A 19068-nucleotide genomic window follows, 5' to 3' on the forward strand; every position below is an offset into this window, starting at 1 on the left:
TGCCATTGTGCTCCTGCACAGGCTGTTTTACTGCTGTGCTCTGCAGACCATCTGCCAAGTGCTCCCACTTAACTCCCAGGACTGACCAAAATGCATCTACTGAAATTCTGGCCTAGGCTCACTGGCAGTCCAGCCCTGTACCTGGTTCACAGATTTCTCACACCAGGGAGACTGGACTCCAAAGCAGTCATTTTCTTGTTGAACTCTATATATTGCTCATGGCACGAAATTTTCAAGAGCACTCGAGCATTTTTCAGGGCTGCCTACCTTGTAAAATCACCACCTGCCTTTTGAACATCCACATAGGTGATGGGCAGCAATATGTATTACTGCCATAGCTACCATTTAATTGCACTTAAATTACAGGGTGGTCCTAGCTAGCACTTTGTGGCAGGTTGGGTGTGTCAGACCGAGGAAAGTCTCCTGCCCACCAGTACTTTTCTGAAACCTCTTACACTCCTCCTGAGCAATTTTACCCTCAATATACCCCAAAGGCAGTGTGTGCACTTTGGAGTTTGTGTCTCCTGGAGCAGAAGAGGCCGTACCACAAACTCCAGCTTTCATCTTTGCTACATGTTTTACCAGAAAGGCAAAGGCTTCACAAATGCCACTGTCTGAGTGGCAGAGTAGATATGGTGAAACTGGGGTTAATGGCAAGGGGTGAGAATGCCAGGTTTCATGGAAAAATTCTGCAGCACAAGAAGTGATCTGTACCCTTTGGCAGGAACACAGTTTAAAAAAGGTGAATCAGAACTTCAGTCTCATTGTTTTTAAGCATGATCCTTACTTAAGAGGAAGAAACACAGGAACTTAAAGGTTGCATCTTTCTTAAACTACTTCCTGCACTCATAAATTAATGCAAAAAACCCTTCCCATGCCAGGTTTTTTAAACCAGCTAAAAGTCACTGTGAAATGAGCTGGACATCTTCACTCAGTTCTTCAGCCTGATATTCCTAAAAAGTCTTGAACAAAAACTGTGACCCTAATAGAGGGCTGGTGGGCTTGAATGATGGCTTAGATTTTATTTATACTGCCATGACCATCTGTTTTTCTGGGATGGCGTGGGTTCTGTGAATCACCCTTACTTTCCAAGGTGCAGAGAGAGAGCCTGACACTTCCTAAATCAAACTGCAGCTGCGCACACCCCTCAGCCTGGGGAACTCCACAGGGACCTGCACTCTGCTGAGCAGGGGGAGCATCCCTGCCACATCCCAGTGGGATGCAGAATGTGCTCACCAGCCTCCACACACCCTGCTGCTCTCTAGAAGGAAATCCCAGAGGCTAGGAGAGTCAATGCCTTTCCCATGTTTAAATCCCTCCCCCTGTGTGCTGGCTGTGGGTTTCCAATTTTGAGTGTCACTTGAAATCTGCCCTTGTATTGTCTTTGGCACATATACCACAGGTTGTCAGACTTGCTTCAGGAGATTCTGTCTGGGCTCAGGGTGGGAACAAATTTTCTGGGAAGTCCCTGGAATCCCACCAGGTCTTCTGTATTGCATAAGAATAGCCATGTGCAGTGTTTGGTTGGAAGCTGTGGGATTATCTGTTGAGATGGAGAAGCTGAGAGGATGCCTTTCCATTTCTTTCACCTGGAAGTGAAATGTTTTCACCTGAGCAAAATGAAGGCTTTTCTGATAATGTAGAATTTTGTGCTGATATAGTAGAATTTCGCACTGGTTTTCACAAGTGTGCATGGACAGCAAGAAATTATCCCTTAAAATGCACTTCAGAGGAATGAAACTGAACAAGACATAAAGGTAGTATGTTCATCTGTCTCCAGAAAAAGGCAGAAAAGTGTGTTGGTAAGAACCTAAGGCCTGGATTGTGAAGGATTTGGTAATTATCAGTTTCAGTGGCTTGTACTTCTTTCATTCACCTCCCGCTCCCACAAGGCAATCCTGCTCCCAACTTTGGGTTTCTGTAGCACCCAAAAGAGCCATGAAGGCCACACTTCTCCTCAAGCAGCCTCCTAAATGTCACTAAAAAAGAGAGTGAAAAGCTCCTTGCGCAGTACAGGCAAAGACCTCCTTGCCATTACTCCTAGTCTCATTAAGGCATTAAAGGAAACTTTAGACTTTTCTGGCACAATGTGAATAAAGAGCTGAAAATAGTTTCTGTGAGCAGAGTATCAGCCTGGCTTTGCCAAGATATTTAATATGCAACATAAAAAATGGGAAACGGAGGTAGGGGGGTGTTGCAAGGTCACACAGGAAATGTGCAGCCCAGTTGGAAATAAAAACAAGGGTCTCCTGACTACTGTGACTAACAAGCCCTATCTTTTATGCAACCACAAAGGCTACTCTGAAAAATGTCTTTCATTTCTCTAACAACACAAGAGCATATTATATGCAGAAACTTAAATGATTTACAGTTGTTATGATCACCATCACTATTCTGTTCTTTTAAGGAAGTTGTTCAGAAAGTGCTCAAAAATGGAAAATTTTAGTTCTAGGTCATTTTCTTTCTGCCTTAATCTTCTCTGCAGATAAGTTGTTGGAGGTATTTTCAGTATTACTCAGTTGTACTTCGAACGGTCAGATCTCCTCCGAATTTATTTTAATCCTGTGCTGTGGTCTCTCAACGTCAGCAGTAATTTAACTGATGGCCAGCAGGAGGAGAAGCAGACCAATGTGTGATCCTCCACACACTAAACACAGGTAAAATCGTTTATGTGAGAAGATGGGGTTAATAGAAGCTCAAGGTGGAGTCACTCCTGCCAGCATCCAAGTGCTGACTTCGGGGGACTGCTGGTATGTGCACCAGCTCTTCAAAGCATGACCTGGTCTGCTCTCTGTGGCTGTTGACCTGTTAGGCTGCACACACACCCTCCACTTGACCTGTCTGGGTTTGAAATGTATATGTCAAGAAGCAAATGTATGACAGTCACCACACCTCGATGCACAAGTTTTATCTTGCCCTTCTTTAAACCCATTGCAGGTGCTGCCATGCCCCAGGCATCGCTCCTGTTCCCCTTCTGCCCAAGTAGGGTGAGAAAAAAGGACCTGGGGGAGGAGAGCTGCAGGAAACTGTGCACCTTTTCAAGGGCACAAAAGCCCCTTAGGAGCTGAAAGTCATGAGATTTTGCTGGGACTGGCACCCTTGGTTTTGCGTAGGTTGCTGTGATTCAACAGTCAATGCCACAACCTGCTGCTGTACAGGAGCATGTACCACAAATTCCTTTAAAGGAGTGCAGTCAGGACACAGGGATGGAGGTTGCTTGTTGGTCTTGTCAGCCTTGAAGCCATCTAGGGCCAGGTAAGGCCCTGCAGAGGCACAGAGAGCCCTCCCCTCTTCCAACATCTGGCAAGCATGGTTGGGGTGGAAAACCTGACAGGTGTGGTGACAGCGAGAGATCCCATCGAGAGGGAGCTGGCAGTGAGTCAACAGCACCACAGGTCTCATTCAAGATCTTCCCAAAACCTCAAATGTGCACAATGCAACGCATTCTTTAGCAGAAATAGGACCTTTTTCATCAGTGACAACAATGTCCTGTCCACATGGACTTAAGAATAGGTGTTTCTTATAGGGTTACCAGTTTCCTTCAACATAGGGTTAGAGAGGCTTTTTCAGTTGTTTCACACTGGGTTATCTTTCTATGTTAAGAAGGAAATCTAATAGGATCACAGTAAAATCAGTCTGGAGAGTCCAGCACAGGCCATAGAAGTACACCCTGAAACTGCTATATAGAAGCAAAGTAAGAACAGGAACTGAGATGAAAAGTCAGATATTCACTTGTGAACCTAGCAGTAGTATTTTGAGTGGTAATAAAGAAGATGGGATACTAAGATGAGAAAACAAATCTGTACTGGTGTTCCCAGCTCCTTGTGTGACTCACTGACATTCTCCTCAAACAAGAGTTTTTGCTGTAGAAGTGTATTTATACTAACATAATATTGAGAGTGATGTGACTTTCCCACTATGCAGTAATACACAGCATTATGCCAATAAATTACTTTTAAAGACAAGAATAATGGAGCAATGTCATGTGAAAGGAAATGAGAAAAAGCATACGCCCTGATCCACATTTAAAGGCTTTTCTGCAAGACAGACTTAGACTTGCATGTTTAGCTGTGTGCTTCTCACTTCTGAGGTTCTAGTTCTGCACCCAGCAGTGCTTCTCAGCCACTGCTGAGCTTCTCAGGGGGATATCACAAAGTGCCAGTCTTTAAACTACAGTCCCTTTGATACAAGCACCCTGAAAGTCTCAACTCTTCTGCTGTATCATGCATATTCATAGCAGAAAATAAGACCTGCAACCATTATGACTCAAAAACAAGGAAGAAATGACAAACCAGTGTAACTTCTAATGTGCACCAATGGTCACAGCCATCACACAGGCAGATGTAATTTCAAGTTTATCTTTAGGAGACAGTCAACCATCCTTTCCTTTTGCCATAAGGAGAGACAAAGCACAGCTGATCCCTGCTTCATTGCCACTGACCCCTGGGTTGACAGAGTCACAGAAGAGGTCCCCTCTCTGTGGGCTCTTTCAGTGATAACTTTTAACTTATTTTTCCTTCATGCCACTCTCAGCATCATAATCACTTAAAATTTTTTCTTTCCCCTTACAAGGAAAGCAGTGATAATGCCAATCCTTCTTAGCTGTGGGCATTTTCCAAAGCCTCTTTTCTGCCTGTCCAGTCCTTTTTGCTTCCCCTTGAGTCTAAGCAAAGCAGAATGAACCTTCATGGAGCTTCATCAGCATCATTTATATTACCTTGCTACCACGGGGACATCACCTTAGATGTCTAAAAGAGATTGGTACAATCTTTTTACGAAGGTGAATTTCAGATAATCTCTAAACATTGATAAGGAAATTGTTCATTGTTCCTTCTTCTGTAGCTGGACAATATTCAGTATGTGGTTTGAAATATTTATTGGATAAATGCTGATGGAACTCAGCACAAATTATTGTTTTCTTCTAATGAAGTCTGACATTTTCCATTTGTTTAGGCAGGTGAATCTGCTTTTGTTGAGTATAATTTATGTTAAAAGCAAAAGTCCAGCATGTAACCATATAAACAGATTAAACATATGCCTTCATCTGTCTACCTGGCTGCATTATCAAAGAGTACTTTGATTCTCTGACTGTCTGTGAGGTACAGATCCTAGGACAACAGTGGCTAGCTGAAGAGAAAACCAACCTACTAGCAAAAGGCATTATTCCAACAGCAAAGCTAATTTCTTTACCAGTAAATTTAATCAAATTAATTTGGCATTGTATATATTTAAAACAGTTCTGCCAAAACATTTGTAGTCTTATCAACAAATGTATTCTTATCAGTTAAATCTTGCACAAAAGAATTTATTTTCCTCGAAACTTGTTTTCCAAAGAAGTTGAGTTGTTTTAGTAGAAGTAATTCACCATTAAAAAGTAATCACAGGATAATTTAGATTGGATTACTTTATAGGCAGTCTGCTCCAACTCCCACTTTGAAACAGCTCCAGTTAGATCAGGTTGTGCCAGGACTTCTTGGACTTCTTTCATTTAAGGTTTGAATATCTCCATGGACTACCCTGAACTTTCTTCCAAAGTTGTTAACATCATCGTGTTACAGAAGTCCTTCCTCATACCTAATGGGGTTTTCCCACATTCCAGCATATACCTGTTACCCCTGAACCTGCTGCTGGGCATCCCTGAGCAGAACTTGTACCTTCCCACCAGGCAGTAACCACAGCCCAGTCTCCCCTTTCCCTGCTATTCACAAGGCTGAAGGAGCTCATTGAACTCCATCCTGTGTTCCAACCATCACAGGGGACCTCCCACTGGACTCCTTCCTGCTTGTCAGCACCTGTTCTCTGCTGTGAGCCCAGGACAGCACACCAGGAGGCATTCACCACTGCTGAGACCTGTGAAGGATCCCCTCCCCTTGCAGGTGCACTGTTTTGCTGCATGGCTGCACTTCTGCCTCCTGGCCAAATTGCTTCTCACCAGGACCCCTGGGAATTTTCTGCAGAGCTGGTTGGCACCAGCCTGTCCTAGTGCAGGGTTTGTCAATTCCAGAGGACCACATTTACACCAGTATTTGTTCAACAAACCTGTTCTGTTTGAACAGCAACCCTACCTTTCAGCACATTTTTGCACAACCTCAGATTGGATGTCATCTGCAAATACACCAAGAGTGCTGCAGTTCAACACATCATCCAGGTCATTAATAAAAGCAATAAACTTTACTGGTTCCACTGCTAGTCTTGGAAAAATACTACTTCTCACTGGGCCTCCTGCTGCCATCATTGCCTTTTGAACTCAGCAGTCCAACCAGTTTTCCATGAATTTTATGGTGTACATACCCTGTATCTCACTAGTTTGGCTACAAGGAGTCTCTGGAAGACCATGTCAAAGGCCTTGGTTAAATGTAGAACTCCCTTCCCCTTACATCACTGTAGAAAGCAATCAAGTTGGTTGAGCATCATTTGTCTCTGGTACATCTCTCTGACTATTCCCAATCACCTTCTTGTCCTTTCCATGGGTGGAAGTGGCTTCCAGGAGGAATTTTTCTATCACTTTTCAAGGAACTGAGCTGTGGCTGACCAGCATGTGGATTCCTGCATCCTGTCTTGCCCCTCTTGAAAATCCACATAACTTTTGTCTTTTTGTTGTCATAATCAGAAATCTAAGTAATCTAAGAGGGCAGAGATGAGGCTGGTAGAGGTGAAGATGGTGGAGAATACACTCCAGTATAATTTTAATTGCTTCATGCTTCACTCACAGGGGTTGGGCTGATGCACTCGGGGCTGCCTGACCTGACAAACACTTCAGGAGAAAAGTGAGCCTAATCCTCCTGGGAGGAATAACCCATGATGGATGAGTCATTCTGAAACTGTTACTGTTTGGCCAAGTAACTGATTAACAAGCTCCTCTAATGGGAGCTTAATTGCTGAGCAGGGTTAAGCACCCATGTACAGCTGAGACCTTTTTTTCCTTTTGGAGATTGCTCAAACTTGATATTTGCAAGAATTAATAAGGGTAAGGCCTATTGAAATCAATATGTTTGTAGCAATGTGATCTGTGTACACATTATTTGATTTATCACTTCATCTAGCAAATTCCTGTGAAAGAAATTATAAGCTTGGCTTGTGAAACCTTTTTTTCTTTTTTTTTCTTCTTTTTTTTTTTTTTTTTCAATAAGTCTGTGAGAAAGCACCTTGGCTTAGCCTAGAAATGATAATTGCGTTGTCCATAATGGGATCCAATCTTTTTCTGGTGGGATGTCTTCTATTTTAGAGCTACTCTTTCAAACTGTTCTGAAGTTTGAAAGAATAGCAGTGGGAAAACCTTAGTGTATTGGCAATGTTGTTCCCATACACTTGTGATGGGAGCAAATGAGTCCTACAAGCACACATGCCTACAAGCAATGTACAAGAGATCAATAAAAGGGCATATGAGTCACACCTGAATAATTGTCTTTTAAATCAGCTAAAGGCCATCTCAAGTTGAACACTAAAAATTCATGTGGTTTTCTGCCTTCTGTAATGTTATCAAGATGAGCTTTTACATGTTGTGGTTTATTTTTAGCTTATGATGTGCTATGGAGAAGACTGAAGTCTTGCTATCCCAGGCAACAAAACAGAAAAAAGGATTTTTCTTATTGCAAATGCTTCACAGATTCCTGAAATTTCACCCCTGCTTATCGCAGTGTTTTATTTGGCATCTGTAAAATATGAAAATAATTATTATAAAGCCATTGTTTGTCAATAGGGCAGCCAATGGATCTTATTAAATGTCTTTAAAACATATCTTAAATTCTAAATGTAGAATACTAACAAATAAATAAGGTTTACAAGGTTAACAAAACTGATCAAATACTGCCAGTAATTTTAAACTAAAGGGGAATAATTTCAATGGATCAATGTAAAAAGAAATTTATAATACAGCTTTCATTTGGAAAAGAGGAAAAATTTTAGTCATAAAACTAGCTTGCTGTAAGGTGCAGCTGAATTCTATTGAAATATGAGTACATTTCTGTTCTCATATTACAGGAGACCAATGTCATCTGGTTTGTTTGTCTTCAGACTAGCAGTCAAAACAAGGATATAATATGATCCCCACCCTGACTTCACATCTCTTAGATGTAGGGAGTATGTGTTGAAGCTGACAAGACTATCTGAAGCAAAGTGCAAGACTGAATCTTATTGTTGCAATTCCTGAAATGCTACTTTAAATGATCTTTCCCAGTACAAGGCAGAGGGGATATACCCACCAGGAAGAAGGCTAATTTTAAAATGAATGTGAACACTGAATGCCTATGACAAAGCAAGACTTAACGTGTGTTTTAAAACACCTTCCTGTACATAAACCTATACCATTTTCTCATTTATCAGAGACAAATCACTGGTAAACTCAGGGCAGAGTCAATATCCAAAAGCTCATTAACTATTGACTCACTCTGCCCTACCTCTCTCCTTGGCCATTATCGAACAGTTTTATTGTTCTATTCAAAATTCATTTAAATCATCAAGATTAAATCTGAATTATTGCCCTGTACACTTAGGTATAAAGCTTGGATGATCCCTGTGGACCCCTTCCAAATCAAGTTATTCTAAGATCTCTAGACAGCACAGTTGTTTTCACTCAGTCATCCTGCAGATCAAACCCACATACAGCTGTCTCTATCTCATGTGAGAACATGCAAAACACAGTTCTGCAGAACAAGGATGGGAGTTTAACAGCCACAATCACTCCTTAACTCAATCATGAGCTCCCTTTGATAAGAGTGGGTTAGAATAGGGAAAATTTCCAAAATTTTCAGGACATGAATTTACTTTGCCTTCTTGTACTCAGCTGTTTACTGTCTTCGGAGGCGCACACTTATTGCAAAACAAACTTTTGGACAGCTTGATTAATAGCTGCAATTCTGGAGTTGAACATGTTTCTGCATATAGATGAAAGAATCTGTCTTGACTCACCTGTCTCATGGTTCAATCACAGAGGAATTACCCTTAGAAATATTTTGGTGAGGCAAGTTTAGTCTGTAAAGTAATTGCCAAAGCAGTAAGTACTGGGCTGTATAATTAGATCATTTTCTAAACAGTTAGTTTAGATATGGAGAACTTCAGGTTCTGAGTAAAATGTTAAGGGATTACTGCCCATCTCATTTCCATACATACTGTGCTTTATGTGGACCCTCTTGTGTCTTCTATGCTGGCAAAGTGTAATGAAACATTTATTTGGTTTTAATAATGGAACTTCACAAGAATGTGTAAGAATTCATAAGACCTGATGCATTAATGATTTTTAAAGGGGGCATACAAAAAATTGTGGACTATATCTTAAAATATGATGTAAACAAAATTTTGTTTCAAATTTTCAAATTTGGTCTTGAACCAGAAGACATTTTTATGAATCAAAACTGGGGGAATAGGGAGAGGGTGGAAGGAAGAGATAAGCTGAGATTCTTTAAAAAAAAAGTTATTTATTCTTTTAAAACTTTAACTGGTAACTCTGCAGCCTTTATAGTACTGCATTCAGGAAATCAAAGAGAATAAACTGTTTTAAAATTAAGTATGTAAAGTGTACTGCCAGAAATGGTTAACTAATCTTGACAAAATCCTCATAGTTTTACTACAGTGCTGAGGTTTTCATGAGATTCTAATTCTCTATTCTGAGTCACCTCACAGTTTTCTTGAGGTACAGGATGATTGTGTTATTATGTGTTAATCTGAATGCTTTCAAAAAATGTCACTTCCTCAAGAATTTTCTTAACAGGCTTGTCTACTGAAAACTTTTGAAAACTTCAGGTGTTCCTCTTGTGCTTCCAGACATAAGGCACTAGAATATCAGGTGTTATGAGAATAACTCTAACACATTAAGATCCAGTACATGCTGTCTTCCTGAAGGTAGTCATCACATTGCAGGACACAGTCTAAAAGTGAGGGCAAGCAAGCTTTTGCCTTTGCAAGAGTCCCTGATTTCTCAACATGGAGCATGAAGTGGAGCACTGCCCTCTCTCTCGTACATCACTAGGCTACTGTCTTGCAGTCAGAACATCACTGCCCTCCCTCCTCATGTCTACACATACACCCATTCTGACCACATCTAGTTCAGTTTTCATCTGTCTCCCCCTTTTGTTGTTTTCCTTAATCCATAGCATCTTACTCTGCCTCCGCAGTTCCTCCTTGTCTGGGGGAAAGTCTTGTTCTCCTCTCTGTCCACATGAAGAGAATCCGGTTTAAACTTTTATTCCATCTGACACCTGGAGAAAAGTGGTGAGAAAACCTTACCCACTTAAGTGACAGAGTGTTAAACCACAAGGTATTTTAGACTTCAGAAGTGCACCCACCCATCTTCAGAGAACCAACAGGAAAAATTTGGACTTTGTTACTATCAAATATACGGTAATGTCCTGTCTGAGATTAGGGGCAGCGTGTAACTGAGTAGCAAGTGCAGTCCCCAGCTTCACATTGCTGCCCCATGCTCTTACCAACTTTAGCCAGCTGCAGGTGCTGAGGTTAAGCAGCGCTCATGCTGCTAAGAGCTGGGCTGCTACTGCTCCTGGTTGACTCAGCTCTCAAACAGCTCAGCTTTGGAGAAGGTGTCATTGGACACACTGAGTCTCAGGTCCTCTGTGTTTATTGGCAAGGAAGACAACCTCACATGAAGTAACATATGGACATGGCTCTGTCCTGAACAGCTTCAGGAGAGCCACAGCCTTCCTGCTTCCAGCTTTATATGAGACACCCCTGGAACCTGTGGCTCTGATCAAGGGAGGCTGTGGGACACACATTTCTTTGCTGCAAATACACGAGGAAGTGGCTCTGAACAGCTGAGCTGTGCTGCTCTTCCTAACGTTGGGGGTATATTCTCTGCTATTTCATACATTACAGTACAGAAAATAAATAAATATGCTCTACAGTTTATTACTACAACCTACCAGACTGTTCATGACAGTAAATTTCCAGTGTCTGTAGGCTGGGTAGAAGTTACCTCTTTTTGGCAGGGCTTTCATTTGATCAGCCAGGTTGGTCTCTGATTTCTGGCCTAATGGCCAACATTTTGATTTTCTATTAAAAGTCATTTACTAAGCTGTTTTCTTCCTTCCACCTTGTGACAAAGTGTCACATTCATATATTAACTTCACCTGTTCATAAATCACAAATCAAAACAACTCTAAGCTGGTTAACTTTAAAAGCTTAACTACAGCCTTCAGGCACTGCCTTTCTTTAGCTGATTATCACTGCTCCTTGAAATCAGCTTCTTCATGTCAAGTTATTTCCCATTTGAACTCTGCCTTTAGACATTGATGAATCAACTTCTGTTCTGAAGTCTTTTTCTCCTCCAAGACACTGCTGAGACCCTTGAGAATTCTGTGTTCACAGCCACCATGACCTACATGAGAACAAGCTCATCTTTGCAATTTCAACAAAACACAGCCATAACCCTCTGCCTTCAAAAAGAATTGGCCAATGATGTTTGCTGGGATATAGGATTCCAGCCTTTCCCTTGCCCCTGTGGAAAATAGTTGTGGGGACCCTTCAAATTGCATACCAACTTGGTGCATGCTCCCAAGACCTCACTCAAGATCCCTTTACAGCCCTGGACAGAACAAAATAATAAAGGTAGGCAGAGGTTGGATGTGTTCCAAAAATGAATGACAGGGAAAAAAGGGGATCTTGTAGTGTATATCAAAATTATGTGGAAAATAGGCCTATGACTGTTGAAGTCTAGTACCTACAAGCTATTTTTCTTAAATAAGTTTAGACTTCAAGTCTTTATATCTTGAAATGGATTGTTCTAGTGTCATACAAATGAATCTGTCTTACAGCTTTACTGCAGACAGTGAGTAAACTGTCTGCCTGGTCAGGACACAACAAGGAGGGTTCCCCAACAGTTTCTGGTAGAACATGCCCAGAAGTATTTCAGAAAATTCTGAAAGGAGATGTGCAGTCCATGGGGCATTGAGAGACTGAAATTTTTCATTAGGTCACTGGACATATCCAACAACATGTGATTAATGTTCTTTCTGAATAAATTTGGAGTAACTTGTCTTGGTTTGAAAGTCAGGCATTTGTTAAGAAAGACAGGAGCCTCTCTTGTAATGGACAATGTAAACCTCCTTCCTCCAAATTATTATAATTTTGAAATTAAGGGGCTCTCAGACAAAGATATGGGAACAGGAATAACAGTTCTTTACTAGAAAAAAATAAAATAAAAATACAGTAATTAAAAAAATAAATACTACCAGAACCACTGACAGAGTCAGATTACAACCTGACACCCTGTCAGTCAGGGTGTTGGTATCAGTCCCATTAAATGGTGGCTGCAGTGCCCCTGCACTGGCAGATGTGGTTCAGCTGAAGCAGTGCTCCTGGAGAGGGTGCAGTTTTCCTCTGAAGGTCCAGGGATGATGTAAAAGATTTGGTTTTCCTCTGAAATCCAGTGGAAAAAGACTGCCCTGATGTTCCAAATAATTCCAAATAAAAATCATTCAAATAAAATTCCAAATTTTATCTAGGTAGGAAATGCCTGGCTCCTCTCCCTGAGTGGAAAATCTCACAACGGATGGGATGATTTGATTTTATCAGTCATGCAGTGGGAGTCAATGGGCCTTTAACAGAAGAGATCTCCCTGAAGGAAGGATAGGTTGTGGAAAAGACAAAGAACACTGCCCCACCTGGTTTCAACAGATGGTGATAGAATACATACTTTTGGTTACATCCTGCTTTACAAGCCAAGATACAACTAGAAGACTTGTAAAATAGGAAAATATGACAGGTTGCAACAACACATCTCCTATTAATCTCTTTGACTTCTTTTTTTTTTTTTTTTTAATATACCGACTTGTAATCCTATTACATATGTTGTAAATGAAATTCTGAGCCATAATGTGCTAAATATGTGATTTAGAGACAAACCACTTAGCTTTCCTGATATTCTTCTCTATTTAAATTTTGTGAGGTTGGAAGAACACAGCATCTTTTTTCTTTACTGCTTTCTGAGAAGTTACCCTCCAGACTGTATGCTTCTGAAGAAATACTGGTATGTATATTTTTCTGATTTTATTGTACCATTAAATCCATCAATGTATGTTTAGGCATTAGGACATTACTGTACAATGTAATTCAACAAGCTAGAATCAGTTAACATTTCCTTGCTAACAATTTCTTCTTCACGTTATTTATTTGTAGAAAAAGACATGTAGACATTTTTCTGTCTATTTAAAAAAAACTCTGCCTCTTTGGGAAAATATCATTTGAGACTGTAACAATGTGCAAGGAGAAGGAATCTGTTAAGGTCGATGCAGCCTGTTCAAGTGGTCTGTTTTTGTGTTGTCATTCGTCACTGTGAATAAAATGGAAAATAACCCCAGGAATGCCATTAACAGTGTGTGTGCAGGCAGGGTAGTGCTGAAGAAGGATAGTGGCAGGATTGATGCTGAAACTGTGCCAGTTTTGCCAGCAGTGAATGACTCAAAAAAAATATGGTGTTCTCACTATAATCATCTTTTTAGACCTTGTACTAATGACCAAAACATTGCTCTGGTCCCAAGGCTAAGTAGAACAGATTTTATCACAGGGCTGTTTCATTGTATGATAAAAATTTTGCCTTTCAGAGATGAAACAGTTTCCAATTATTTCTGCAGTATGTGTGCTGCTTAAAAGGTTAAGACTGTGATTGACTGCAGAGGTTGAAGGGTATAAATGAGATGGAAGTGTGCCAAGAGTTTGCAAACCAAGATAACATTCATGCTGCCTCACATTTTTGCTTGGAAATATGTTTTCTTTGAACTTCCCCCTACATAGATTGCTTATATGTATGCAATTACTTCACTTCCATAGACACTCAATTTGTCATCTCTTTGTGTGACCAGTTTCTGACTTCCACTTTTAAAGAAATGTCTAAATATATGGCTGATAACATCCTGAGAGGGGGAGCCCAGCTACAAAAACTCTAGAGATCATTGATACTACAGGTGTAGGATTTGTAATTGGACTGCCAGAGATAACAAAAAAAATTATTTTAATTATACTTCAAATGAAAAATGAACCGGTTTAAGGCAAACAAAATGTTGGGTAGAATGTGTGTGTAGCTGCATTTTTTACTTGTTCTAATAGGAGTCATGGTAAATGCACTTGTGTGCTGGTTTTGGCTCGGTAGAGTTAACTTTCTAACTTTGTAACTAGAGTTAACTTTCTAGCCACTAACAGTGGCTTAAATGGGCCAGTGTCTTGTATCTGGGCTGAACACAGGGTTGAGAATACAGAGATGTTTTTGTTATTACTGGGCAGGGCTTACACAGAACCAAGGCCCTTTCTACTTTTTGTACAGCAAGCTGGTGAGAAAGTTGGGGGTGCATGCAAGGCTGGGAGGAGACACAGCCAGGGCAGGTGACCCAAAGTGGCCGAGGAGCTGTTCCAGACCCTCTGACATCCTGCTCAGTATTTCAAGCTGGGCACAAGAGGGAGGAAGGAGGGCACATTTGGAATGATGGCATTTGTCTTTCCAAGTCACTGTGAGGCTTGAGGGGGCCCTGCTGTCCTGGAGATGTGAAACATCTGCCTATCCATGAGAAGCAGGGAATGACTTCTTTGCTTTTCTTTGCTTGTGCATGCAGCTTTTGCATTCCATATGCAACTGAATTGATCTCAACCCATGAGTTTTCCAGCTTTTATCCTTTCTCTGATCCCACTGGTAGGGCAGGTAGCAAGTGGCTGTGTCTGGTGCTTGGTTGCTGGCTGGAGAGAAACCATGACAACTTGAAAATCCTTGTCTTCTGGTCCTGCCTTCCACTTTTAAACCCTTTCACCATTTGTTACCTAGTTAACTGTAGATGGAGAGTTTTCAGGCAACCGGAGAAAGCCAGGTCACAGAAACCACCTGCTGAAAATCATATACCGCCTCTTCCTTCAGGCAAGGGGCAAGAACAATGCATCCTGATGAGCCAGAAATCAGGAAAAGGAGACAAGAACCCACCATGGATGAATAAAGAGCTTCTGTCATTCCTCAAGTGTAAATAGGAAATATACAGGCGATAGAAGTAAGGTCAGGCCCCTCGGAATGAACACAGAGAGGTTGTCAGAGTAAGCAGGATTAAGACAAGGAAGGCCAAAGTCTTATATCTGGCCAAGGATGTCAAGGATAACAAGAAGACCTTCTTCAGGTACATCAGTAACAAAAGGAAAACTAGGGATAGTGTGGATTTGTTACTGCATGGATGAGGCACCCTGGTAACAGAGGATACAGAGAAGGCAGAGTTACTGAGCACCTTCACTACATTAGTGTTCACTATGACCAGGCACCAGGAGTGTCTGACCCAGCAGACCAGGGTAAAGGAATGTTGAAGGGAAGATTTGGTCAAGGAGGATTGGGTAAGAGAACACGTAGGCAAACTTGATATCCAGGTCCATGGGCCTTAATAGAATGCACCTCCACTCCTGGGAAAGCTGGTGCCCCATTCATCTCTACCCACATGGATGGCAAGAAGATGATCAGGAATAATCAACATGGATTCAATAAAGATAAATCATGCTTTACCAATCTGATTGTCTTCTGCAATGAGACTGAATGGATAAGGACTATCTGAATGGATGAGGGGAAAGCAGTGGATATTGTCTACCTTGACTTCATCAAGGCTTTTGACATTGTCTCTCACAGAATCCTTATGCATCTTAAAAGAAAAACTGGCTGAATGAGGGTCACAGTCAGTGGCACAGGGTCAGGTTGGAGCTCTGTCACTGGTATTGTCCCCCAGGGTTCCATACTGGGCCCAGCATTGTTTGCCCTATCCATCAATGACTTGGGTGGAGGGCAGACACTCCTCAGCAAGTTCACTGATGGCTCAAAGCTGGGAGCAGTGGCTGATACCCCAGAGGGCTGGGCAGCCCTTCAGGAGGACCTCAACAGGATGGAGAGAAGGGCAGAGAGGAACCTTCTGAAACTCAGCAAAGGCAGATGCAGGGTCCTGCACCTGGGGAGGAACAACACCAGGAACCAGCACAGGCTGGGAAAGCAGCTCTGTGGAGAAGGAGCTGGGGGTCCTGGTGGACAACAAGCTGTCAACGAGCCAGCAGAGTGCCCTGGGGGACAGTGGGATCATGGGAGCATTGGGATCCTATCCCTCTGCTCAGCCCTGGCAAGGCTGCATTTGGAGTTCTGTGTCCCATTTCGGGCTCTCTAGCTCAAGACAGACAGGGAGCTCCTGTAGCAGGTCCATTGGAGGGCCACAAAGATGGTTAAGGGATAGGAGGATCTCTTATGAGAAAAGGCTGGGCAAGCTGGGTCTGTCTCAAGGAGAGACAGCTGCAAGAGGACCTTATCAATGTCTATCAGTATCTGAAGGGACAGTGTCAAGAAGACAGAGTCAGGCAGCAAGCAACGACAAGAGGCAACGGGCAAAAAATTATGTACAGAAGTTCAACCTGAACATCAGGAAGAATTTCTTTACTGTGTGGGTACTGAGCACCCAGAGAGGGTGTGGAGTGTCCCTCGCTGGAGATATTCAAGAACCATCTGGAATGCAATCCTGTGCCAAGTGCTCTGGGGTGACTCTGAGAAGGTTGGACCAGATGACCCACTGTGAGCACTTCCAATTTTATTCTTTCTGTGATTCTGTGATTCTGCAAAGATAAGCCACTCCTTCAGGTCCAAATTGGGCTCCTGCTTCTGCACAAAAAGGCCTGGAGTATTTGACGGAGGGGAAATTAAATTGTAAAATTTTGACACAGGGAAAAAAGTCTTTCCTCAAGATGCCTAACCAGAGTGTGCCTGCCTTGCAACTTAACTTTTGCCAGTATTGAAGTTATTTAGGCTTCCCTGACCTGACGGACTGAAAAGAAATGACATGTCTAAACAGACCACAAATATTGTGACTGGAGAAAACAAAGAAAAATCTCATTTGCAGCACCTTGTATTAAATACACTTTCATCACATTAAGTTTAAGAGGTGAATTGTACCTCTTGATGTTTTCAGATCAGAGGAGGCCAAATGTATATCTTTTCATGCAGCTTTATCCTCAGACAGCACTGATGACAGGAGTCTGACACCCCCGAGTCACTCTAGTGCTCATTCACACCATCAAGCCACATCTTTAGTACATGTTCTCTGTTGATTTCAGCCCACAGGATGGGCATGCCAGACACCTGCACAGCTCTGGAAGGAACCAGACTTACAGCTTCATACACAAAGCCCATCTGAGCATTTTCTCAAGCTAATTCCCTTGAGAGATCTCCACTGGCCAAGAAGTGCTACTGCTGCTTCCTGTTCCCAGTAGCCAGTTTGTATATATCTTGGATCAGAATAAATTATCTTTACAGAAGAACCCAGTCACTGTACCACTTAGATAGAGTTTACTAAGTCTGTTTTCACTGGGAGAAAGATTCTAAGAGCAGGCCCACCAAGAACACAGTATCACAGTGTGCAAGAGAAGACCCCACCCCTCCATGAAGTGCTTAATGTCCTGGTCAGAAATCATGTCCTCTTCCCCATCATCCATGTTTAACCAATTCCTCTTTGTGGGATGGGAATCCTCTCAGAGTAACATAACCTCTTGAAAATCACCTAGTTTAATGGACCAGAACCAAGTCAAATTCTACACACTTCCCACAGATTTCAAGTTAATAGAATTTAGTAGATGATGAGTTTTGTTAAAGACTGTTGCATTAGAGGTAGTGACTTAGAGGACTTAGAGGACTGTAGCTTAGAGGGCTCTAACTAGTTATTGAATTTGGTGGAACGGGTACATATAACAACTGAAAGTCTCTTTCTGATTGCATGCAATAGGAATTTTCCATCAGGTACTGAGCCACTGTATAAGGAAAGGAAGTATTATAGACAGCTAGAACAGCTGGCTGTCTGGTTAATCCCTTTTTTTCCATGCCCTTTCAGGAATGAACAGGAAGTAAATTCATGCTGTGTTCAGACTCATCATTTATTAGAGACTAAAGGTAAAATAATCTAATCTTCCATTAATATCAAACATGCCTAAAAATGATGCTTTTGAGCTCTTCAGGGCCAGGAGAGCAGGGCACAGATTTATCTTATAAAGGCTAGTCATTTAGGGATAGACTTCATATTTTAAGGAAAAAGACAACATGGTGCCTCACTCATTGCATCCTATTATTTTCAGCAGAATGTTTTCCCTCCAAGCAATTCTGCCCTGAAAGGTGGTGAGCTGACTCATACTGTCTGACCAGACAGGGACACAATGCTATCAAGCAGTGGGTGGAGAGAGGAAAATTAAAAACTACGTGTTTTAATGGACATTTCCCGGTATCGCTATTGTACCTGACTCAAGGAGAAACATCGAGTACAAACTTAACTAATAGCTTGCCTGGACCAAATGCAATTCTCAAACACTGTCCTCCAATGCCAGGGGATAGAATTGTAAATCTGGTTTCCACTCAAATACATAAAATATCTCCTTCCTAGTGGCTGAGCAAACAACTCTTTCTATTTATACACCCACTAACACAGACAGTTGGAAGGGGTTGCTGCAGGCAAATGAAATACCTGGCCTATGATACACAAAATCCACAGCTGAGTTGTGTAACCTTTCCTATTCCAGAATGGAAAAACCTCAGATTTTAGCTCCATTTTAGAGGTCTTGCACTTTGTGCTGACAGCAGCTCTTTAGTCCAGCCAGCTTATCACTGAAAAGCTAGTCATAAAACCAGCACAACTGCAATGGAATTTACCAGAAATCACATGTATGATACAAGGGCATAAGCAAACACAAAATAAATGTTTGTCTTTTATATTATATTCATCCATGTTGTTCTTTTTCCTTCATCAGTTTGCAGAATTCTAAACTATTTGTCTGGAGCAGCTTCATTACTAAGAACATCTTCTAAGATAATTAGTGATAAACCTCTTTGGCTATAAAACTAATGAGAAAATATTTTTAAAAACCTAAACCCACCTTTTTTCCATTTGCCTGAAATTTAAAAAAAATAATAAATAAATAGAAAAATCAGAGCAAAGCAATAGAACAAGTTTTCAAGGAACAAGTATGCCTGGACACCATTGTACACCAATCACACGTGCCTTAGGTGTCCTCTAACCACAAATTCATCTCTGTTCTACTTGTACTTAGGACATCCAAGTTACAATATGGCAGCAAACACAAAAGAAA

At 41.5% G+C, this 19068-nt stretch overlaps 1 long non-coding RNA gene across 2 annotated transcripts in view; it reads right to left on the reverse strand.

Moving 5' to 3' along the window:
- The window catches only part of LOC130265079 (uncharacterized), a 40660-nt gene that overhangs the window by 10775 nt on the left and 10817 nt on the right, over nucleotides 1-19068 (reverse strand). Inside the window, exons 1-2 of one of the 2 annotated variants that reach the window (XR_008842548.1) lie at nucleotides 10281-10381; nucleotides 10097-10193 (exon numbers count right to left, since the gene is read on the reverse strand). This is a non-coding gene — a long non-coding RNA (uncharacterized LOC130265079). Of the gene's footprint in view, nucleotides 1-10096; nucleotides 10194-10280; nucleotides 10382-19068 lie in introns of those variants that run through there. The other variant, XR_008842549.1, reaches the window with a different exon arrangement.

This window comes from Oenanthe melanoleuca, chromosome Z, assembly GCF_029582105.1.
Source record: "Oenanthe melanoleuca isolate GR-GAL-2019-014 chromosome Z, OMel1.0, whole genome shotgun sequence".
NCBI classification, from domain to species: domain Eukaryota; kingdom Metazoa; phylum Chordata; class Aves; order Passeriformes; family Muscicapidae; genus Oenanthe; species Oenanthe melanoleuca.